General features: G+C 40.6%; 1 protein-coding gene and 1 long non-coding RNA gene across 3 annotated transcripts in view; both read left to right on the top strand.

The window, feature by feature from the left end:
• NHS (NHS actin remodeling regulator) overlaps positions 1-25439 on the top strand; it is a 199161-nt gene that overhangs the window by 123271 nt on the left and 50451 nt on the right. The window lies entirely within an intron of this gene.
• On the top strand, positions 4907-24233 carry LOC108791289. The gene is made up of 3 exons (XR_001941495.1): positions 4907-4918; positions 5262-5264; positions 24130-24233. It is a non-coding gene; the product is annotated as an uncharacterized LOC108791289 (long non-coding RNA).

The following is a 25439-nucleotide window of genomic DNA, read 5'->3' as shown; positions in this document are numbered from 1 at the left end:
GGGAACAATGCAATATGTTAAAGTCAGGAAGTCCACTCTTCCTTTATGTGAATATTAAGCAATCTCTTGCAGTCATGTCATTGGGCTATTGGTGCTAATGCTGCTTTTGGGAAAGGCTGGACCATTGTCATAAGATTCTGTGCTGTTCAGCCTCCCTTTCTGAGAACTGTTGCAAATAGTACGCAGAAGGACGACAGCGGTCAGCATTTTATATTTTCACATTTAAAGCTGTGCAAAAGAAAGTAAGCGCTGGGCATATGACTAGTCACCCATATGGTTTGTGGCCTTCCTGCAGCTGATCTTTTCTTTATTACAATGCCTTGTTCCACACCGTGTCTCTTTGTGGAGGCAGCCATTTTGTTAGAGGAGAAGACTCTGCTTCCTCATGCCAGAGCTGCACTCCTGATGACCGGTGATGTGATAATTGGTGGGTTTCACAAAGCACATATCCACAGAATAAAGGTAGCAAAAGCAGGGAGATGTATGCAGTGCAGAGTCCTTTCCAGCGGGCAGCACTGTAATAATCAGTCACCAAATCTCAATCCAGTTTTGTGAGACTAGCAGTCACAGTAGCAGTACCTTTCACAAAGCGGATATACAGGTGTGAGGCTGAAAGCAAAAGAGTAGGACACTTTCTGATTTCAGGTCCACTTTAAAGGTGGACGAACACCAATAGAACGGTGTTTGTAAAAAAAAAAAGAAAAAAAATTCAGACATTTTTGTTCAGTTTTCTAATGGTTACTGGGGTCTTATAAACATTCTGGAAGAACCAGAATGGAACATTTTTCTAATTTCTAATCTGAATGAAAACAATTCTAACGATAAATGTGATTTTCGTTCAGGAAAAATTGTACATATTATAATGCATATGTGCAAGGCATAAAAGAAACCTGTTTTATATGTCTGGCATTTCATGAAAGTAGTGGGTCTGGATGAAAATTTTAAAGAGCTTTCCAATTAAATTAGTTGAATCAATAATAGCAATATCGAATGTTCTGATAAATGATTTTCAACCAAACTTTTGGATGAAATTCCAACAGTGCATGACCAGCTTAACACTACTCAGAATTATGGTTACTTTTGCTGTTTCTTCTTAAAGCGGACCTTTACCCTTTAAAATAACAACAAACACAGCTTTAGAAATGTTTAGTAATGACAATCTACAAACACATACTTTTAGATAACTGCAGGCTTTGTATTCTTTACATACCTTTTTTCTATTTTCTTCCCCAGTCTTCTGACAGTGGCCATGTTTACTAAGGGCAGATAACTAGCTCTCCTTTTGCTTCCTTGATTTCTGGCACATGTAACAATGCACATCATCTCAGGGGAGGAAATGCCTTTCCCTGAGATCTCGTAGGATTACAGATGAGATTTCCCAGCAATGCTCTGCTGATGACAAGGTAATCACAGTGTGCATTACTTTGGCAAACTAAAGTCATTTTGCCGTTTCAAAGCAGGAAGTGAATGTTCTGCAAGTGTAAGTATTTTAAAATCACAGCATTTTACACCTGACATGTCTATGTTATTATTAATCATTATACATAGAGGGATGCACTGGTAGAATTTGATTTTTCAGTATAAAGGTCCGCTTTAAGTACTCATTCGCACGCCACGTGTACAGAACTCTTGAAATTGTTGGCACTGCAAACAATTTTAACTATAATAAGCAAATGGCTATATTCAGCTGGAAGATAAAACAGTTCTATTACAGCTTCCAAAATGCATACCATGAAGGAAAACTTTGAAAGAGGGACTTACTAATTACAAGCACCGTGAAAATAAATCTTTTCCCAACTGTGTTGTTGTCTCAATGACCCATGAAATTGTATATTACACATGTTAAAACATTCTGGTATTAGGTTGTAAAAAATCTCTTGCTGTTCCAATGACCCTGTGAGATTAGTAGCAACACACTGTACAGCCGTGCCTTAAAACCAAAAGGTGATGCCCTTTATGTTCAGGATTTGCTCTACCTATATGCTCTTGTGTTGATGGACATACTAGATTGGGTCATGGCTAGTGTATGTATGGCTCATTTTATGACTATAACATTGCTTTAATTTTCATATATTTTATTGAATTTCTTAACGGGCATTATAACTGTTCGCAATGTGACCTAGTCATTATGTATTTAAGTAATAATACACTAGTATGATGAGTGTATATAATGGAAAATACAAAGAGCAGTGGTATCGAGTAGCCCTTAGCATCTATTTAAGAAGTTGTTGAAACTAAGCCTATAGAGACTAATGAAGATGTCAGTAGCTAGGGAGTTCCGAACCTCAATATTATATTCACTTGCTGACCGGGGTGTTTATACCCCCTTCCTGTCCAGGCCATTTTTCAGTATTCAGCGCTGTGGTACTTTGACATTTATTCCGTCATGCAACGCTGTACTGAAATACATTTTATATCATTTTTCTGGGACAGATAGAGCTTTCTTTTGGTGGTATTAAATCACCACTACGGGTTTTTTTTTTACTATATAATGAAAAAAGTCCCGAAAATTTTGAAAAAAAAACCTGTTCTCCCTACGTTATGTTAGAAAACATTTATTATTAACCAATTTTTTGGTAAAATATAAAAGACGGGGTCACGTCAGGTAAATAGACACCAAACATGTCAAGCTTTAAAATTGCGCGCACCTGCTAAATCGCAAAAAGCTACCATACCCAAAGCTTTGAAAGCTTTTACCGCTCATCAGTTTAGTGTTATTGGTGATTAATGGCTCTAGAATTATTGCTCTCACTCCGACGTTTACAGCGATATTTAACATGTGCGGCGCAATGAATGTGATCGTCGTTTTCGCACGTAGACGGACTCAACACATGTTTGCGTGTGCATGTGGGGGCGGGGGACTTTAATTTTTTTTATTATTATTGCTTTGATATGTGACTTTAAATTGCTTAATTTTTTTGGACTTTTTTTTCACTTAACTTTATTGCTATCACTAAGGGAGCAAACAAGCTCCCTATGTGATAGCCAATTTGCAGTGACAGGTCCTCTTTATGGAGACATCAGGGGTCTTTAAGCCCCCTAATGTCACCTAGGGACCCCCAGAGAAGCTCATGAAGCAGAGACCTGCTTCACCAGCTTCTCTCTGGTTTCTGTAAACCGGAGAGTGACACTGAATGCAGGCAGTGATGTAATACACATCACTGCCTGCATTCCGAAGAGGGGGAGGAGATCAAACGGAGCTCGTGTACTGAGCTCTGTTTGATCTCCAGCCACAGAGCTGCTGTGCTGGTCCCGGGCTCAGACCGGAAGCAGCGGAGCCCGGGATCGCCAGCACCGGCTGCGGCGGAGGGGGGCGCACATCCGCACGCAATTACAAGCGATCGGGCATCTCTACAGACGCCTGAACGCTTGTATGTAAACAGCCATCGCTGGCTTTTTACATAGAAAGCTGATTTCCCATGAGCAGGATGGGATGGCCGGACAGCAGGTGGTTAAAGCTGAACAGCGGGCAGTGGTGAAAACACCTATTAAGGCGGTTATGAAAACAATCCATAAATGTATTTTAAAGAAAAACTTCCGGCATATCAAATCTTAACCCTGAGCAGTGGGGCTACCCCCGCACTGCAAGGGTTAAGTGCGCGTTTTGCCTAAGGAGCTAAAATAACAAAGATATACTCACCCAAGCCACAATCCTGTCTGGCTTCTAGACAAGTCCCTTCAGCCTCTCTGGCAGTGTAAGGTCCAGTGAGCCATCACGTCCAATACAGTGTATAGGACGTGAGGATGCCAAGAGACATTTCATCTCTAGAGCGGAGGAGGAGTAGGAGCCAACCAGACTCTGTAGCAGTGCAATGGGGCTGGTAAACATGCAAATAGGACAAGAGTATACAGAGGCAAAACCTCATCCTTGTGCTGCTTCTCTTTCATTGTCCAATCAGCAATCGATGGGTGTATCTGGGTTTTCATTGGATATTGCTGGCTTTTTTGTCTTACAGTGGTTACAGAATGGCAAGACTAGACTAGTGCGCAGAAATGCAATTGCTTTAGCTAGCAAAAGAATACCAGTACATTTCAGCTGTAAGTTTTGCAGTTTGCTTGATGTTCACATAACAGAGGACATTATATTTTGGTTTATTCGTTATAGGTGTCATCATTGTGTTGTAGGGATACCTACAATAGAGATCTGTGATCAACATGTCCTAATAAAAAATCTATCTGCCTAAAGACTGCTAGGCAGTAAAAATAAAACTAGGGAGAAGTCCTGATGCCACAGAATTTTAGAGTCTGACTTTTTGGTAAACTATTTTGATTTGTAATGGGAGATTGACTCCCATATTTGATGTAAAGTGACAGAGAGGCAGCAGGCTTTTATATGCTTGAGTAATTCTTGTTTGGAAACCTGCTGCTAATTCTTTTTAATTAGGAGAGGACCTCCCTCAGTCATGTGTAACTAAGGAAACAGAAGAGGGAAAAGGTATTTTTTATACTTTTACTTGTGCGCTTTGTAATGATAAAAACAAAGAAACAGGGTGGCTTGTCACAGAAAGCCAGTTAATGAGGTTAAGGTTAATGGCAGCTACATCTGATCTTTTCATTCCTTGTGCTCCAGTCAAAGAAAAGAAGCCATTTTGAAACATGATGCTGAGGTCATAGTTCAGAGGTCAGCGCCTTCCTGGTGAAGCTAATAAACCAGGTGTAACTAGAGGTGCTAGTTAAAAACAGTTGTCTCCAGGAAACAAGGGAAGCAGCCTGCTAGATCAAAGAATTGCAGCACTCCTTGTCTCATAACTCATTCATACAGATTACAGAATATGCTGATATTCCGGAGAACATCAAACAGACATACGAGAATAATACAATTGCTTTCACTTAGTGATATGACAGCAATTCTGAGTTTTAATGGTGGTCACTGTTTTAAATTTCTTAAGATATTGTTTAACAGCGCAGACCATTATCTGTATGAGGCCCCTTTCACACAGCTATTCCGATCAGGCCTGTCAGATTTTCAAGTAGATTATTATTATTATTATTATTATTATAATAATACAAGATGTATATAGCGCCAACAGTTTGCGCAGCGCTTTACAATATAAGGAAGCCATTACAGTCACAATACAATTCAAGACAAGATGGTAAGGAGGGCCCTGCCCGTGAGGGCTTACAATCTAAAAGGGAGGGGCAAGTGATACATGAGGAGGTAGCTGTGCGGGACTGATTGTTTGAGAAAGTGATTGTTCAGTGGTTAGTTTGAGGTGGGATAGGCTTCCCTGAAAAGATGAGTCTTAAGGGATCGCCTAAAGGCAGTCAGTGTGGGAGATAGACGGACAGGTTGGGGTAGAGAGTTCCAAAGGATGTGAGAGACTCTAGTGAAGTCCTGGAGGCGAGCATGGGATGAGTTGATGAGGGAGCTGGAAAGCAGGAGGTCTTGTGAAGAGCAGAGGGGAAGGTTAGGCCTTGTTCGCACCAAGCGCGTTCCAGGAGCAGAGCAGTTACAGACCGGATGAAAACTGCGTCCAATGTATTCCAATTGTATTTTGGGCTCTAGTTCACACCGCAGCGTTCAGTTCCGGAGCATGTAAAAATATTGCAGTAAGCCCTATTTTACCTGCTCTGGAACACATGCAAACGCATCAAAACACATGCAAACGCCCTGGAACACACTGAAAGCCCATTTTAACGAAAAATGGCCCGGAACGCATCAAAAACGTGGCAAAAACGCGGCACAACCCACTGCACTGCTTGTGCAAAAACTCATGCAGATCTGGTCTGCATTTGGTGTGAACAAGCCCTTGGGGTGATACTTTGAAACCAGGTATATCTGGGGGCAGAGTTGTGGATGGCTTTGTAAGTGGTTATTTTGAATTTTATCCTTTGGGCTATTGGAAGCCAGTGCAGGGATTGACAGAGGGGGGTTGCAGACACTGAGCGGTTGGTTAGGTGATGGTAAGGAGGGCCATGTCCTTGAGAGCTTACAATCTAAAAGATCTGATTGGAAGCATAATGTTAGTCTATGGGCCAGCAGATGGAGATAAACATGCATCTGTTTACATCTGATTACCTCTGAGTCTGTCTAGCCCCTCGCCCCCAAAACAGAAAAGAGTTCTGTTGTTGCAGACCTAAACATGATAGATTGGAGATAATCTGATGACACATGTGCGCTTACATCCGGCTGCTCATAGACCTAACATGGGTCTGTACAGCTCAATTTTTTCCTTAATTGCAAGATGGAGGAAAAAACTGAACGGGCATGGATGTTGCAAAAAAATCAGTTTCATGGATTTGCAAGCAGCACCCACATAACAACAAATGTAAACATTGATAACAAAAACACATAAGACACCAAACTGGAGTTATAATGGCCACGACACTGGATTAAAACACAAGATTCACTTTGTTAAGCAAACTGATCACCAACATTGAATATAAATGAACCAATTGCTCAGCCATTAAGGCTCAAGCAAAAATACTGCGAACCATGTAAATCAAAATTAGCCTCCCCCCCCTCTTAAAACCGTATAAATGGAAAACGGCGAGGATAGAAGCTTTAGTTCTTTGTTATCCTGAGAGTCGAGTGTCCCTACACCATGTCTGTCCACTCAAGTTGGATAGAACTGAAACATACAGCGGCAAGCCAGTCCCCTGCTCCTCCCTTAATTAATAGCAGCGTGCGACTGCACTGTCCAGGACACTAGTACGCTGTGACATTCTCCATGCACACACTTCCCTACCTGGGAGTTCAGGGGAATGGCGGTGTCTGTGACCAGTGCAAATATTAACTGTTATAGTAATATAATAATTAAAAATTATATTGTGGAAAGTAGGGATGTTCAGATACCAGTTCAGATACCAGTGCCGATACTTGCCATTTTCAGAACTACCAGGTTGCAGCGGTTGCAGCTGGGACCTAGCTCTGGCGCTCCACCACTGTCCTAAAATCATTAGTCTGTACTGTTTAAAAAAACTTTCACATGACACAAAAAAAAATATATCAGTACTTGTATCTGTAAGGACTTGGCCAAGTATCAGTACTTGAAAAAATGGTATTGGTGCATCACTTATATATATATACATTAAAACAGGGATGCACAAATCCCAGGAGCTCCGTGTGCTCCTTACAAATGACAGCTGCCTCCTAACTTTTGAATTTTTCTCCACTCTAGTCTTGGAGCTGGAAAAGTATCTGTATGGTACTTGGTATCTGAACATCCCTAGTGGAAAGTTTTCCTTCTTAACCAGAGTGCATTGTACAAAAAGCAGTGTTGAATATTACTTTAATGTATGACGTGAGTAAATGTATTTTGCTAAAGTAAATATTCCACTCCCTTAATGGTACCTATAGAAATGAGGCAATTGTTTTCTCACACACCCTGAGATACCTATGTGCACATTCATCAAGAGAGCATAAAGAATATGTGAATTAGTGCCATGCATTATCCCTGAAGTGACTAGGTTAACAACCTGGACAACAAAACCGTACAATGCAACCCATAGCTCTCTCCTGTGAGGGCCATGCTCCAAGGTTATCTCACAAGGTCACTGGGACCCAGAACCCAGTTGTTGCCTAAAACTGCAGGATCTCACAATAGGTGACTAGTTCATATAGATTTACCAGACATGGAATGTTTGTTGCCATATTTACCTTTGTTTATAGCGTAGCACATGCCATTGATCTGTGACATTGTCCAGCTGCAATGAAGTGTACTATAGCAGTTTCCACAGAGACTATATCATTAAACTGAGTGCTGTCAAACAGTCATATAGATATATTTTTATTTTTTATTGTAATGCTACCACTGCCAGCACAAACTGCAGAAGAAGACAAACACGCTCCAGCAGTGGTCTCTCTGCAACGGTCTAGAACAGATTGGGTTATTGTAAATAACAAAGCCTAGTATGCTAATGAGGTCATTCCCAATATGTTTGTGTTATTTAAGCACTAGCATTGAATTGTATGAAGTTTACAATCTAATGTTGTCACAAAGTCCCCACACAAGCACTTCTGTGCTGCCTCCAGCAATTATATGGACAATCGCATTAGTGTTTATCATCTGTGTATTGTCATATGTAATTGTTCTTTGTTATCCACCCTGTGGTCGCTGTTCATATTATCCTTTTCCATGATGCAATCTCCTGCTTCCTCTTTATGGGTTCCTGCTATCCTTCCTGCAACACATGCTGAGGTGAGGAGAGAAATAATATTTTTGACAGCTACAAATATGAACATTCACTGCATCATGTTGTTTGCCTGATCCCATCTGCATGCAATAAAGATATTTGTGGATGCAAATTAAGTAAGATCTCTGTTATCCGGTATTCAGCTAACCGGAACTCCCATCTAACAGGTGAAAAAAATATCCAGGGTTATTCACAAAGCTGCCGAAGGCAGTCGCATGAATAACCGACCCGAAGTGAGCTGAACGATGGGGACGCTGATCTGTCATTGCAAGTGGCCGGAGCCAGCCGTGAGATGATGGCTGGCTCCGCCCAGCTGTCAGTAGCAGGCTTTTCGTCTCAGTCGACTATAGCCCGTACAGCTCCCGTAGTTGGCCGAGCGGCTTGGTCGAGCCGAAGGCATATACTTCAGCTCGACTGAGCCGAGGTGAAAGCCAAAGCGGGCCAAACGGCCAGCCAAAAGCCTGCTACTGACAGCTGGGCGGAGCCAGCCGTCATCTCACGACTGGCTCCGCCCAGCTGTCTCGAAGCATATGCCTTTGGCTCGACCAACTTCGGGAGCTGTACGGGCTATAGTGAATAGCCCGTACAGCATCCCTTCGGTTCTACTGAAACTAAGGGCTCTGGCGGCCGAAGCTAGCCGAAGAATCAGCCGGAGCTATAACTGATCCTTCGGCTAGCTTTGTGAATAACCCCCACCCTGTGTACGCACTGTTTTGCAATCTGCCAACTTCTAGGAGAGGGAGAGCGGGCTCTGGAGCATGTAAAGGTACAGGAAAGGGACAAAAAGTGATAGATTATCCTGGTTCAACTATCTAATGAAGATTTGTCTGCAGTGATTGTATCTGCTATGTACAGGCTAGGCACAGAGGTCTCAGAAAGGGGAAATTACTATTACAGTTGCAGACAGAATAACTTTTATTATTTTATTCAGGGTGGAAACTATAAACAAATTAGAATAATGATTTTGTAGTTACACCTGTCCAAGATCTAGACTTTACATGAATTTAAGCTGTTTATGTTTTACAATGATCATAATATTAATGGCACCTAGCAGGGCCTTCATTTACCAGCATTGGTAACAGTAACAGAAAAAAAAGAACATTCATAGCTAGTTATTTTTCATACTAGTGAATTTATGACAGACTGAAATGGCAAACAGGTGGAGATGCATCTATATTTGCATGCATTATGCAAAGTATATCTCTTAAAATACATATAGTCACACGTCTTGAAATTTGTATAAGATAAATAAATGCACTGCTAGGTGACCATTGCACATCACTGAAAGATGTAGACCTAGGGTAACAGCACCATCTATAGGGAAAGTGTGGTACATGTTTCTTGATTTTGCAGGTCATGATCAAGAGGGAGCTGGTTAGCCGTAAAACTAAAACAGCAAAGCAAAATATTCGCTGAATGTTTGTAAATGTTTACAATTCTGCTATAGACACCGCTTTGGTTTTTGATTTTAGGGGCACTAAGTGTATATGGGTAATGCATACCAGCTACCTACTTTTAACTGTACGTGTATGAGCCTAAAATTTACACCTTATGTAAATCACCCCATGCTTGACAAAACGTCCCTTATCGGAACCCAAAAGCCTAGTGCCATAAAGCTTGACATTCTACATTTTAAGCATTACTGCTTATAAAAAATATCTGTAGCCAGACCCAGATTTATTGAAAGCCCACCTAGAAATTGCCCTGGAGCAAAAACATTTCAATGAGACAGCAACACTTTATTTTCTCTGTGTCATCACATTTGTTTCCTATGTGGGTTTGCAAGCATAGCACAATTATGAACGGTCCTTTCAAAACTTGTATTAAACACTGTTATACGAGTGGCTGGGAACTGTGCAGATGCAATGATCTGTACAGGGGTACATAATAAAAACCCTCTCTGTCCACCATCGTATTGGAATGAGTCTCCAAGCAGTGTCTCTTTTTAAAAATATATTTAAAATTATAATTTTATTATACAGGATTTATATAGCACTAACAGTTTGCGCAGTGCTTTACAAAATTTCCATTGAACTTTTTTTCCATTTAATCCTGACTCACTCAAAACTCACAAATCCGATGAGGGCATAAGCAAACTTTTGTGGTCACAATCTGGATGCACAAAATATTTGTTTATAATTTAGCATGCACTAAGTGCACATTCGCTATGCGCATTTTCCCCGTTTATCAAAAAGTTTCAGCTTTTAATGTGGATGTTTATGTGCAAAACTGGAACACCTCAGTTTTTCCTGTTGATAAACTGAGGCTACTGACAAGTGAGATGGAACTTGTTCTGGAAGTTTGAGAAACCAGGAGACTGGATACCTGATACATTATTTATTATTATATATAAACTGGCAATAAAATATGTACAACTTACTTAAATATTTTTGTTTGGTAGGTGTTACATTTGATGCAGCCCATTTTGAAATAGGTGATCTATGCAGCATGGACATATGTCACATTTTAAAAAGTTGTGATTAAATCATTTGATATATTTTGTTTCATTCATTAGGTAATGCAGGATACCCATGCTTACCATGACTTCTGACAACCTACTGCATAAAATAAAGGCAGCAAATTATGTAGTTTGTGCAATTTCTGGAATTCGAACAAATGAAAGTGTGTACACACCACCCAGCTTCCATGGAAAAGTATACCTACAAACTGTCTCAGCAGAGAAAGGCACACAACTTTGGGTCATATTGGTGTGCATAAAAACTTTCTAGAAATAGATGTGACTGCATTTAAATCATGCAAATTTATACTTTTGATTTTAGTAAAACGGGCCTTCAGGTAGAAAGAGAAAATATTCAGTTGGACTGATTTCTTGTACATGTAGTGTATAAACTGGAGCAAAAAAACTGGACAATTCATTATGATCACATTAAAAATACACTGTCTGTAAATAATCTGCCCTTTCAATGAAATGTAATGCCACACTAAAGTTGCCAGTAGTCCAGTAGATTTAATCCTTGGGGGTTATTCACAAAGCTGCCGAAGGCAGTCGAGTGAATAACCCAGCCAAAGTGATGTGAGCCGAACGCTGTTCAGCTATTCACTTCAGGCTTGTACGGCTTATTTCAGCTGTACATCGGCTAAAATCAGCCGTACATTGGCTGCCTTCGGTCACCTGAACATGTTCACGTGTTCACGTTCGGCTGTCCAACATCTGGATATTCTCATAGGGGCCGAACAACAGTGAGTGAATAGCGGAATGCTGCCGAGCAGCGTTCGGCTCAGGTATTCTGCTTGGTACCTCTGTGGTACCGAGCAGAATAGAAAATAAGTGGAAAGAAAGAAAAATAAATCGTTGGGAATTTTTAAAAAAAATGTAAACAAATAGTCAAATTAAAAGAAAAGAAAGATATTTTAAAGAAAAGAAAAACAAATTGGGGCGGAGCTAGCAGTGACAGCTAGCTCCACCCAACTGTTTCCTATTGGCCGTACCTGCTAGAGTCTTCTAGCAGGTCCCGGTCAAAAAATGACAACTGGGCGGAGCTGGCCGTGACGTCACGCCGGCTCCGCCCATTTGTTATTGTGTAATGACAGATCAGCGCCCCCAGGTCATTTGGGGATGCTGATCTGTTATACAACTGGGCGGAGCGAGCCATCAGATCACGGCTGTCATTTTCGGGGAGAACAGCCAGCCTTCGGCAGGCCATTAGCCCTGCCTCGGCTGCCACTCAGTCGAGCCGAAGCATATGCCTTTGGCTTGGCTGAGCCGCTTGGCCACCTTCGGCTGCTGTACTGGCTATTGTGAATTGATCAACTGAACCAAAGGGCTCTGACGGACAAAGAGAGCCGAAGGATCAGCCGAAGCTACGGCTGTATGCTTCTGCTCAATAGTGAATAACCCCCCTTGTATTGCAAGTGTAAATTGTATTCTGAACTTGCCATATTTTCCTTGCAATCTATATCAGCAGAGAAACAAACACAACTTTGGGTCATATTGGTGTTCGCAAAAACTTTCTTGAAGCAAGTGTGACTCCACACATCACATACTTTCTTGTTTCATGTTGCCTTTCGATCGAGCCGAAGGCATATACTTCAGCTCGACTGAGCCGAGGTGAAAGCCAAAGCGGGCCAAACGGCCAGCCAAAAGCCTGCTACTGACAGCTGGGCGGAGCCAGCCGTCATCTCACGACTGGCTCCGCCCAGCTGTCACCAGTCGAGCCGAAGCATATGCCTTTGGCTCGACCAACTTCGGGAGCTGTACGGGCTATAGTGAATAGCCCGTACAGCATCCCTTCGGTTCTACTGAAACTAAGGGCTCTGGCGGCCGAAGCTAGCCGAAGAATCAGCCGGAGCTATAACTGATCCTTCGGCTAGCTTTGTGAATAACCCCCACCCTGTGTACGCACTGTTTTGCAATCTGCCAACTTCTAGGAGAGGGAGAGCGGGCTCTGGAGCATGTAAAGGTACAGGAAAGGGACAAAAAGTGATAGATTATCCTGGTTCAACTATCTAATGAAGATTTGTCTGCAGTGATTGTATCTGCTATGTACAGGCTAGGCACAGAGGTCTCAGAAAGGGGAAATTACTATTACAGTTGCAGACAGAATAACTTTTATTATTTTATTCAGGGTGGAAACTATAAACAAATTAGAATAATGATTTTGTAGTTACACCTGTCCAAGATCTAGACTTTACATGAATTTAAGCTGTTTATGTTTTACAATGATCATAATATTAATGGCACCTAGCAGGGCCTTCATTTACCAGCATTGGTAACAGTAACAGAAAAAAAAGAACATTCATAGCTAGTTATTTTTCATACTAGTGAATTTATGACAGACTGAAATGGCAAACAGGTGGAGATGCATCTATATTTGCATGCATTATGCAAAGTATATCTCTTAAAATACATATAGTCACACGTCTTGAAATTTGTATAAGATAAATAAATGCACTGCTAGGTGACCATTGCACATCACTGAAAGATGTAGACCTAGGGTAACAGCACCATCTATAGGGAAAGTGTGGTACATGTTTCTTGATTTTGCAGGTCATGATCAAGAGGGAGCTGGTTAGCCGTAAAACTAAAACAGCAAAGCAAAATATTCGCTGAATGTTTGTAAATGTTTACAATTCTGCTATAGACACCGCTTTGGTTTTTGATTTTAGGGGCACTAAGTGTATATGGGTAATGCATACCAGCTACCTACTTTTAACTGTACGTGTATGAGCCTAAAATTTACACCTTATGTAAATCACCCCATGCTTGACAAAACGTCCCTTATCGGAACCCAAAAGCCTAGTGCCATAAAGCTTGACATTCTACATTTTAAGCATTACTGCTTATAAAAAATATCTGTAGCCAGACCCAGATTTATTGAAAGCCCACCTAGAAATTGCCCTGGAGCAAAAACATTTCAATGAGACAGCAACACTTTATTTTCTCTGTGTCATCACATTTGTTTCCTATGTGGGTTTGCAAGCATAGCACAATTATGAACGGTCCTTTCAAAACTTGTATTAAACACTGTTATACGAGTGGCTGGGAACTGTGCAGATGCAATGATCTGTACAGGGGTACATAATAAAAACCCTCTCTGTCCACCATCGTATTGGAATGAGTCTCCAAGCAGTGTCTCTTTTTAAAAATATATTTAAAATTATAATTTTATTATACAGGATTTATATAGCACTAACAGTTTGCGCAGTGCTTTACAAAATTTCCATTGAACTTTTTTTCCATTTAATCCTGACTCACTCAAAACTCACAAATCCGATGAGGGCATAAGCAAACTTTTGTGGTCACAATCTGGATGCACAAAATATTTGTTTATAATTTAGCATGCACTAAGTGCACATTCGCTATGCGCATTTTCCCCGTTTATCAAAAAGTTTCAGCTTTTAATGTGGATGTTTATGTGCAAAACTGGAACACCTCAGTTTTTCCTGTTGATAAACTGAGGCTACTGACAAGTGAGATGGAACTTGTTCTGGAAGTTTGAGAAACCAGGAGACTGGATACCTGATACATTATTTATTATTATATATAAACTGGCAATAAAATATGTACAACTTACTTAAATATTTTTGTTTGGTAGGTGTTACATTTGATGCAGCCCATTTTGAAATAGGTGATCTATGCAGCATGGACATATGTCACATTTTAAAAAGTTGTGATTAAATCATTTGATATATTTTGTTTCATTCATTAGGTAATGCAGGATACCCATGCTTACCATGACTTCTGACAACCTACTGCATAAAATAAAGGCAGCAAATTATGTAGTTTGTGCAATTTCTGGAATTCGAACAAATGAAAGTGTGTACACACCACCCAGCTTCCATGGAAAAGTATACCTACAAACTGTCTCAGCAGAGAAAGGCACACAACTTTGGGTCATATTGGTGTGCATAAAAACTTTCTAGAAATAGATGTGACTGCATTTAAATCATGCAAATTTATACTTTTGATTTTAGTAAAACGGGCCTTCAGGTAGAAAGAGAAAATATTCAGTTGGACTGATTTCTTGTACATGTAGTGTATAAACTGGAGCAAAAAAACTGGACAATTCATTATGATCACATTAAAAATACACTGTCTGTAAATAATCTGCCCTTTCAATGAAATGTAATGCCACACTAAAGTTGCCAGTAGTCCAGTAGATTTAATCCTTGGGGGTTATTCACAAAGCTGCCGAAGGCAGTCGAGTGAATAACCCAGCCAAAGTGATGTGAGCCGAACGCTGTTCAGCTATTCACTTCAGGCTTGTACGGCTTATTTCAGCTGTACATCGGCTAAAATCAGCCGTACATTGGCTGCCTTCGGTCACCTGAACATGTTCACGTGTTCACGTTCGGCTGTCCAACATCTGGATATTCTCATAGGGGCCGAACAACAGTGAGTGAATAGCGGAATGCTGCCGAGCAGCGTTCGGCTCAGGTATTCTGCTTGGTACCTCTGTGGTACCGAGCAGAATAGAAAATAAGTGGAAAGAAAGAAAAATAAATCGTTGGGAATTTTTAAAAAAAATGTAAACAAATAGTCAAATTAAAAGAAAAGAAAGATATTTTAAAGAAAAGAAAAACAAATTGGGGCGGAGCTAGCAGTGACAGCTAGCTCCACCCAACTGTTTCCTATTGGCCGTACCTGCTAGAGTCTTCTAGCAGGTCCCGGTCAAAAAATGACAACTGGGCGGAGCTGGCCGTGACGTCACGCCGGCTCCGCCCATTTGTTATTGTGTAATGACAGATCAGCGCCCCCAGGTCATTTGGGGATGCTGATCTGTTATACAACTGGGCGGAGCGAGCCATCAGATCACGGCTGTCATTTTCGGGGAGAACAGCCAGCCTTCGGCAGGCCATTAGCCCTGCCTCGGCTGCCACTCAGTCGAGCCGAAGCATATGCCTTTGGCTTGGCTGAGCCGCTTGGCCACCTTCGGCTGCTGTACTGGCTATTGTGAATTGATCAACTGAACCAAAGGGCTCTGACGGACAAAGAGAGCCGAAGGATCAGCCGAAGCTACGGCTGTATGCTTCTGCTCAATAGTGAATAACCCCCCTTGTATTGCAAGTGTAAATTGTATTCTGAACTTGCCATATTTTCCTTGCAATCTATATCAGCAGAGAAACAAACACAACTTTGGGTCATATTGGTGTTCGCAAAAACTTTCTTGAAGCAAGTGTGACTCCACACATCACATACTTTCTTGTTTCATGTTGCCTTTGAGAGTTTGGATACAAAGATGAATGTTTTGGGAGGAAGGCCGCTAACACCACACGTGGCAGAAGCTGCCAGCAATGGCGTGTATTATCAGTTCAGTGGTAGCAAAATCAAATGGGCAGGGTAGCGACCTAATACCATACCATAAGATATGTAGGGTTTTTAAAGCAAAACTCTGGGTAAAAAAAAAGACTTAGGGGGATTCCCCCCTCCCTCTCCGCTTCAATCCCCAAGCGTTGACTGGCAGAACGGACGGGGGAGGGGGCAGGCACAACTGGCTCTGCCTCTAGATAGGCAGAGCCAACTGTCACTCACACAGCTGGGTGGATATCGACCCTTAAGAGTACTATGGGATAAAAAGGTTACCCCATAGTTCTTTTTTAAGCTTTGAATCAGGCCGATTCCTCCAGTCTCTTGTGTGTAGGTTAGTTTTCTTTTTCACAAGCCAGTGTTATTTAATTGAGCAATGTTATTTATTAGAGCATTGGAGAAAAGTTATAAGCCTGTGGACAGATTTACTAAAGAACAGGCTGTAATATGGGTGTTTTATTTTATCTCTTGCTTTTGTGTTTTCTTTTTCTTCTTGGTGCTGCTGGAGAACAATCCAATAATGATGGCAGAAAGCATTGATTAATTATGTTATGAAAGTTACATAGAAGTATCACTTGTTTAAATTTGGATTATCTTCATCTAGAGAAAAAAACCTAATCTGTGCATTTGAGAGGCATCTCCTATTTCCTATTTCCTAACTGACATCTGGACCTTAATACAGAAAACATGCAGTGACCCTGATCTTAATGGCTACTCCTGTAGCAGCAGCACTGCATTTAACTATCTATGTAGGACCAATGGTTGTTTGCATAGTGTATGTAAGGTAATTCAAGTTGTCATCTGGTAATTATATAATCAAGTAGACAAATAACCAGCTATGGGTGGTCTGTCGTCTGTCTCAGGACTGGATGACCTGAGCTATAGCTGTCAGGTATACAAGCATCCTGAAACCAGGTGTCTCAAACATTAATATTAATCAGTAAGTTACAGATCTGCATGACACTATTTAAATCGGCCATACTTTGCTTGTGTTATGGGCGCCGCAGTGTTGAGTTGCCTTAGATGGAATTATGATGCATGAATGTATGGCTTCCCTTATCCCATATATGTATTATATATATATACTGCATATAAAGAAACAATATAGATATATATAAGATATTTTAGCTACAATGCTTCCTATATTATATGCTTGATGGTGTCAGAGTGGGGCCTAGGTAAGATAGCAGACTGTCTCCCTCCCAAATCCTTTGATTAACATTTATAAGGACTACAATAGGCACAGAGAAGCTGCCCCATTTGCACTGTCTCCATTAAAATGGCCCGCCCCATTAGACCGGTTATAAGTGCATCCTCCCTTATGATTAAGTGATAGGCAGGTGCGCAGCTTTGACCAATAGTTCTATTCATTTGGTTTACTGCAGGAACATGAAACTTGTAGCAGGGTTTTCTTGGACATCTTCCGCATTCCTGGGCTCACGCTTTGGTTACTTTTTGGATGTTCTAGTTATTATAGTAACTTGTCCCCACTTTTCCCCATAAATTTATATGTAGCTAGTCATCATAGGATATAGTGTGTATTTGTCAGTGGACAAACGTCTACCTTTTGGTCCTTCCTTATAAGATGCTTGAGCTGATAAGGTCTCTGGTGGTGCCTTGGTTGACTGCAGGCCATTATTACATTAGAAACAATTATGAAAAACATAGTATGGCATGACAATGGACTAAGATGAATGTGATGGTATGAGCATATGAAATGGATTGTAAAAATCAGGGTAATTTTATGATAATTATTTTGAGAGCTCTCATAAAAAATATATAGGGTAAAAGGAAAATATGAGGGCATGCTAGATTTTTATATGCTTGATTATTCTACACTACTTTGAGCACAGTGGGTTATTTCTGGCATGTAATAAAAGCATACATTAATAAACAAATCCAGCAAAAATATCAAGCTGTAAAGCCTACTAGTCCACTTTTAGGCTCTCTCTCAGGAGCTTATGGATAAGAGAATTTCCAGTCAGTAGTTCTCTAATGCACACTAGTCTTCACTAAGTCATTTCTTAGTTTTTAATTTTTGGGGAATTATTGTACTAAGACTTACAGTACGTTCTGTTACCATCTGTCATTTGACTGGTGCTGTGTGTCCAAACAAAATGATCAAAAATGTCAGAGCGAGATCATCGCTTGCAAATACTTCTGTGCACTGACAGCAGTGTGTATGAATGATTATAGTATATGTAATATTGTTTAGAATAATATTGCTATTAAAATAAACACTACACTATGCACAATTTTGCGGTTTAGGTTGCCACAACAATCAGTTTTCTGAACCGATTATTAAATGATACCTTTAGAACAATACTGTGTTTAAAATATTGTGTTAAACAATTCTGTTTGCTTCTGTGTGATGTAAATAATACATATTAGAAGGTCAAATGCACATTGCACAAGCACAGTGCCTCTCCAGCTACTGATTTGTAATATTTGCTCACACTTGCACTTTATTTTTATATTATAACACATTGGAAGTGGGTAATTATAATGTTTTCTTATGAAAGGCAACAGCTCTCAGGCAGTAGTTCCCTTTTTTTCAAAACATCATTTTTAATTGTATATAGAACAAAATATATGGAATATGTCAGGGCTGGTGTGTTTTTGCATAATTTAATGTGAAGTATTGTGGCAGTACATGAGCAGAGACTTCCCCTAAGGCCCCATTTACACTTGAGCTGAGTGTCTTTGGTAATTTTTTCTGTTTTGTTAACAGTCATTTTTACATACTTTTCAGGTTTGAGCATTTTCTTCTTATTATTTTTAGCCAATGGAAAGCTGGTTACTTGGCAAGAAAACGCATGAAAACACATGCAGGGTTATTCACTAAGCTGCCGGAGGCCGTAGTGAAGTGACTGCGGCTCAGTACGGCTGATTTCAGTACGGCTGAGCCGAAGTGAAGAAGGACTTTGACTCAGCCAATCCAACATCTGGATCGGCTGAGTCGAAGCTACGGCAGCTCACTCGCTACCGTTCGCCCCCTATTCTCATAGGGGCCGAACAGCAGTGAGTGAAAAGTGAGTGAATAGCGGCATTCGGCTCAGCTATTCTGCTCGGTACCGCCGTGGTACAGAGCAGAATAGCAATTCAATGAAAAGGGTGCAAAGAAAAATAAAAGCATGCAGTTGGAGAAGGACAGAGAGGGGTGGGTCGAGACATAGTTCTGTAGTCCAGCCGGGGAGAATCCTAGCAGGGTTGACAACTGTAAATGCTATGTAGCAAAATTACCATTTTCAGCCAACTGTAAGTCAAGAATGCTGAGGATTTCTGTCAAGATTACCAGGTATTACTATTTTTGGAAGGAAATGCAGAGATGTACTGCATACTTGACAGGACATACTCTTTAACCATCATACCAGATGGCAACTTGGTATTGCATGAAACGTGTACATACTTTGGTATGTACATGAAACTTTAGAAGCAGCTGAGAATATAAAAAGTAAAAATACATAGGTGTAAAATCCTGTAGGTTCACTTCATGCAACAACCAGTTAGTGCGTCTGAAGAACAATATCTGCTACACCTTCTGGAAAGTTGCTGACAAATTAAGTACACCCCTATTGCTAAGGATCAAACAGGAGAGCATATTACCAGTGGTGACCAGCAGAGAAAATAACTGCTACTATTCCCAAGGTAATGGTAAGGCGGGCTAGACACCTAATAACAGTACTGCTTGGAGTGAATTTTTGAACAGGCTCCAGGTTAGTCTGAAGCCATATAGATTTTAAAATCATATGCCATCCTTTATCAAAGCGCTACTATTAAAGCTAAACTCCAGGCAAACAGCTAAATGCACAGATAAACTGTCAGCCCTCGTTCACACCTAGGCGTATTGTAATATGCGCGTCTGTCGCGCGACCGTCGCGCGTTTTTTTACTGCGATTCGCGATAAAAAAGTTTGCGCGACCGTCGTGCGATTCCGAAGGCTACTTGGCTGTATGCCAATGGAAAACGCCCTACAAAACGGCCCAAAGTAGTACCTGGACCTTTTCAGGCGTGGGCCGTTTTGTAGGGCGTTAGGGACGGGCGGAAATAAGGCAAGGTGGGAACGAGACCCTTGACTACAATGCAATTTATATTTTTGACCGTTTTGTAGAGCGTTCGTCGAGTGTAGAACGCGCTACAAAACGGTCAGGTGTGAACGAGGGCTTACCTTCTGAAGGATTTTGTTTATATTTACTCAGCTTTTTCACCGAACACGTCCATGTCTGGAAGGGTAGAAGACCTAATTTTTCTGTGCTGCAGTTGAGTAACACCACCACCCCGTGACTAGACAGCGAAAAGAGAAACAGAAGACTGATGAGCTCATTTCTCTGTCACTCTGCTTTCGCTTCCTATCAGCATGTTCCCTGCACTGCAGCACAACACTTTCTTTTTGTAGCATCTCCCTCAGTGTAATTGAAGCATGTGCACATGAATACAGAGCTGCATTAATTTGTGTCTTGTACCTGAAAGCAGTGGCTTTGTATTTGGTCACAGTTTACGTGCATTTTAACATTTATAATATGTAAGATGAAAATGATCATCAATCATGAGTTTTTTGTAGTATAAAATCTATCCTGTGCATACTGTCGTGTTTACCATATTGTTAGTTGTTTGCCATATAAAGTATGTGTATTGTTTTACCTATATTATTATAGCTCTAGCTTTATATCATTACAACATCGGCTTATAGACACTATCCAGACAGCAGGATTCTCCCCTGCATTGTGCTGATGAAATAAGAAAGTGTCAGAGACTTAGCATTAATCTTTAATGTGTTCACTGCAGACTGTGCTTCAGGGGACAGCATTAGGCAAGCCACACATTTCCAGCAAAGTTGCAGAAGCCTTTCACCCAACTTTTTACTCAGCTCTCCATGGAATAAAACAGGTCAGTTGTGAATATTAAATTAACATCTTGGCCACTCTCCAAAGTGATTTGGCCTAGTTAGGATTCATCCATGAAAGCTTTGCTGTTTTATGTCCTGATAATGTAGCAAGGCACAGAGGACTGGACAAAATAGATGCTTTTAAGGCTGCAGACTTACAGACACTGTATGTGTATTTTGCTTCTTTTTTTTGCTCATCCCCAACATAAATAATTATCCGGTTTCCTTGTCAACATTTTTAACTTAGTGGTCTGAATTTTTAAACTAAAAAAAAGAGGAGCACCATTAAGCAATTAATAGAGTCCTGTGTAATAATTTATTTAAAAGGATCAATGTGCCAATGTGTTTCGGGGATCCACAAAGCCCCCCTTCATCAGGGCTTCATCAATAGTAACTTAGTTCCTTTCAGGGGTGTTTGGACTCAAAGAAAATAAATAGCGATAGTTCACAGTTTATGTATTTAATTGAAGTGTCTACAGATGAGATTCATCCCACATTTGTTTTCCTTTGACTGCACTCAAGACCTCCTCTTTCTGCCCAGGAGGCCCTTGTTTGTGTGGGAGCAGCCTTATTAAGAACGTTTCAACACCTTAAAGAACAGAATCATTCACAAAGTGCGGCATTCCAAAAACAATAAGTAACTAGCGCCTCTTTTTTTACACATCCATGAATTCTTAAACTATTTACTTTGGAAAGTAAGCATTAACAGTTGGCATTGTAAATTTGGCATTACGATTGAAGCGTGTCTCTTCCTTCCTGCACAGATGGAATGTTCCTCAGTGTCCTCTTGTCTATTTTGCTTACTTATTTTAAGAAGAGCTCTGGGAAAAAAATATTAGTGCAGGGGTAGCCACACTGTAAGGGTTAATTACTAATTTTTTGTCTAGCTGCTAAAAAAAGTTACTCACCGAACTGGCCAGCCGACTTCCTGCTTCTCCAGTCACTGAAGCGTGTCTCTTCCGTTGCTGCACAGATGGAATGTTCCTCAGTGTCCTCTTGAGTACCAATAATTTTTTCCGGTTCTTGTCGATACCAAATACCGAGACTGGCATCCATGGGCCGCCGCCCGGCTTCCTGATTATGTGGGAAGCCAGTGTTCTATTGGAAGAACACCTGCTTCACTCCCCCTCATGTCCTGGCTTCCTGACCAATCATCGGAGCATATACAAGCTATTCATTTGAATGCCACCGCAAACGTACCTCCCGACCATAGTTCAATTGTCCGCATCGGAACATGCGGTACCGCAATTCTGTGTGTTTTAGACTTAATGACCAAGGATAAATGTGGGTCCTGAGGGTACACAGGTTAAGAACCACTAGATTAGAGTATACAACAGGACAGTTTCTAGATTTCCTTTATGTAAACCATTCCACTCTGCACTGACTCCAGCAGCAATCTAATCTCTGCTCTTATTGGAGTATTCAGAGGAAACACCTCCCTTGCTTCATCAGAAATTGTTACCTGTACTGTGGTGACACAAACACTGATCACTTCGTTGTCCACTACATTTTGGGGTCTCTCACTGTCACTTCTGCAAGGCTTCCTTAAAGCTGAACTCCAGGACTAAAAAAAATACCCTTGCAGTAGGGCCCCCCTCACTGCAGGGGTCAATCTTTGTTATGTCTAGGGGTAGAGGAATAAGCTGTAATATTTACCTTATTCCTTGCTCCAGCAGGCTTTCGGCACTTACGTCTTTTCTCTGAAGCTTGGGGTTATGGGTGGGTTATCGCCATTCTCATATAATGTTCATGCATTGTACATGATGACTTCATAGTGCGACTGCCAGCTGTAGAACCTTAGAGAAGCAGTTTCAGGGGAACATGTACACAGTGTAGATGAAGCCTGCCAGAGTGGCTTATTCCTCTTCCCCTAACAAGCATTTAACGCTTGCAGTGTGGGGAGGCCCCAATGTAAGGCTATTTTTTCTGGAGCCCAGAGTGGGGCTTTAAGTGCCACCAGAGCACATACCGAGCTCCGGAAGATTTGTATCTTTAACAAATGTTTGAACAAATGGGCCACAAGGCTCAGCACTCTTTTATCAACAATGCCTGCTGATGTGCTTTTCTGTTCATTTCTCTAACATGGTTGCCAAGGTTCATAACTTCCCAATACTTTTAAGTCACCTCTATGGCTTCTCTTTTTTCATGCAAATTACAATCAGCCTGATTGAAAGTAACCCAGCTACCTTTAATATTCCTGTATGAGTGCTGCTATTACATTGTTCTCAAAATAAAATAACATTGACAATAAAAGAATACACAGGCTACAAGCTTTCTGTGGAGTTTTGTTGGGGTAAAAATATATATATTTTTTTTAACAATTCAGTCAAATGTAGCAGTTGAGAATGCCAACCCACACAGAAACAGCAAGGACACATTTATGCCCGTGTACTTAACGATACAGTCTCCATCTACATGTTTCTGTAGGCTGCAGTTCAGCAAAATGTAGACTTACAAAAGGTGCATATTCAGTGTATCCATGAAAAGTTGATGCTCATGCAAATAGATAGAAATATGCATATGTTTTTGAAAGTCAATGGGCCCTAATTAAACTCTATAACATGTTTGTTAAAAGTTATATATATATATATCTATATATATATATCTCTCTCTATATATATATATAGAGAGAGAGAGATAGATATATATATATAAAACTTTGTTTGCTCTATATAAATAATATAATATTTTTTATTATAGTAGTTGATTGTATGGTATTAATGACCAATAATATTTTGTTTGTCACAATATATATTATTTTTAGTGTCTAGTGTAGATACCACCTGCTTGCAATTCTCTGATTAGTCAGTAATTTGACTTCTTTGTAAAGCTGGCCATACACCTATAGATTATCTGCAGATTTTCTATGGTCAGATGGAAAAAGCACAAAAGATTCCTCCATCTATGCTAACTGTGTGGATGGAGGAATCTCCCACTGGGCCAAGCTTCAGTATCTTGCTAGTCGGCCCTGCTGGCTCTCAAAATACCTGAACAATGTCTGTATCTAATCAGATTTTTCAGGTATTTTGACAGCCAGCAGGGACGACTAGCAAGATACCCAGTGAGAGATTCCTACATCCCCACAGTTTAGCATAGGTGGAGGAATCTGTTGCACTTTTTCCATCTGACCATCGAAAATCTGCAGATAATCTATAGTGGTATGGCCAGCTTTAGACTGCATTCCCTATTGCCTTGACATGACTATTACCATCTTGTTTGGCGTTCAGGCTGTACATAGTAGTGAACTTTCTACAGTACCTTCTCAATGCGAAAAAAAAGATTATGGCAAATGATAGTCAAATTCCACTATTGAACCTTTTTGGCATTTGGAATTTACTAGAAGGAGTTTGCATGTTCTCCCTGTGCCTGTGTGGGTATCCTCCGCGTACTCCGGTTTTCTCCAACACTCCAAAGACATACTGGTGGGTTAACTGGCTTCTGTCTAAATTGTAGCTGTGTACAATAATTTGAGTATACAGCTTATGGTAGTTTGCAAATCTGCAGTGAGCAATGCACAATATATAAAGCTTGAAATGTGCTTCATGGTTATTACATTAAATCATAATATGTAGCTGTGGGCTTCATTTATTAAAGTACATGAAATGAGAATTGTTTGTTTTGCCTTGGAGCATCATACAATTTGTATTCATTTACACTATGGACAATGACAATTGGAGAATGACATTTTGGATTTGACTGGAAGCCGCAGGACATTGTAGAGAATTGGGATATATTATTATAGTTGTGAACTTAAACATAATTAGAATAAATGAAACATGTTCCATCAGAATGCAAGCACGAAGAGACAGTGCTGCTTTGTTGGCGATCATCTCCTGCTTTGTAACTGAATTGTTGGCAGTATGCTACACACACAATTTCTCCAGTGTAGTTAATTAATGGCACAAAGTATGTAGTGTAATAACTATGTATGTGTCATTTCCCATAGTGATGCATTCCTTTTGCAAACTACAATGTAAAACCAGCCCTAATCCCTTTTGACAGCAGAAGAATCACCCAAGTACAGTAGTGAGTTAACAGCCCTGAGTGATTGAGTGTAAAAGCTCTGGGATTACTGCTCACTGTTCTGATTTGCCATTCTACTGGACTGTGAAGAGATTAGAAGGACCAAATTCTTGGGCTGAACCATCTGGATGTCTGGCAGGGGAGTCACTGGGGTTAGCAGATGTTTGGACTTGAGCATACCATGACTATCCCAGCAGGTAATGCCGACTGACCCCTTTCTGTACATAAAACAGGTCAGCCTGTATATACATTTACAAAGAATCCCTCTGCACAGTGCAAATGATGGATAAGAGAAGAGAAGCCTCTTGGGCATTGGAATGCTTTCTAAAAAAGCAGAGCTGAAATCACCATGGTTCTAGGATGCTGTTTTCTTCGGAACGGAGGTATTTGGCTTAAATTATGTTCGTTTTTTTTTCAGATATTTACTTTGTGAAGCTGTTCAAAACCCTCCAAAGAGTTAGATGGCAATCTGGATGCTGATGAACAGTTTGCACAACAAGAATACATATCGCGTAATGTAAAAGGGGGTTTTGCTGGCACATCTGCACACATACGCATAAATATGCAGAGTTGGGGAATATGAGATGCTGACAATCTGATGTATTAAAGATGGAAATGAAGAGACAA

The sequence above is a fragment of the Nanorana parkeri genome, unplaced genomic scaffold, assembly GCF_000935625.1.
Source record: "Nanorana parkeri isolate BGI_ZX_2015 unplaced genomic scaffold, ASM93562v1 scaffold539, whole genome shotgun sequence".
Taxonomy (NCBI): domain Eukaryota; kingdom Metazoa; phylum Chordata; class Amphibia; order Anura; family Dicroglossidae; genus Nanorana; species Nanorana parkeri.
This window is presented reverse-complemented; position numbering and strand designations above follow the sequence as displayed.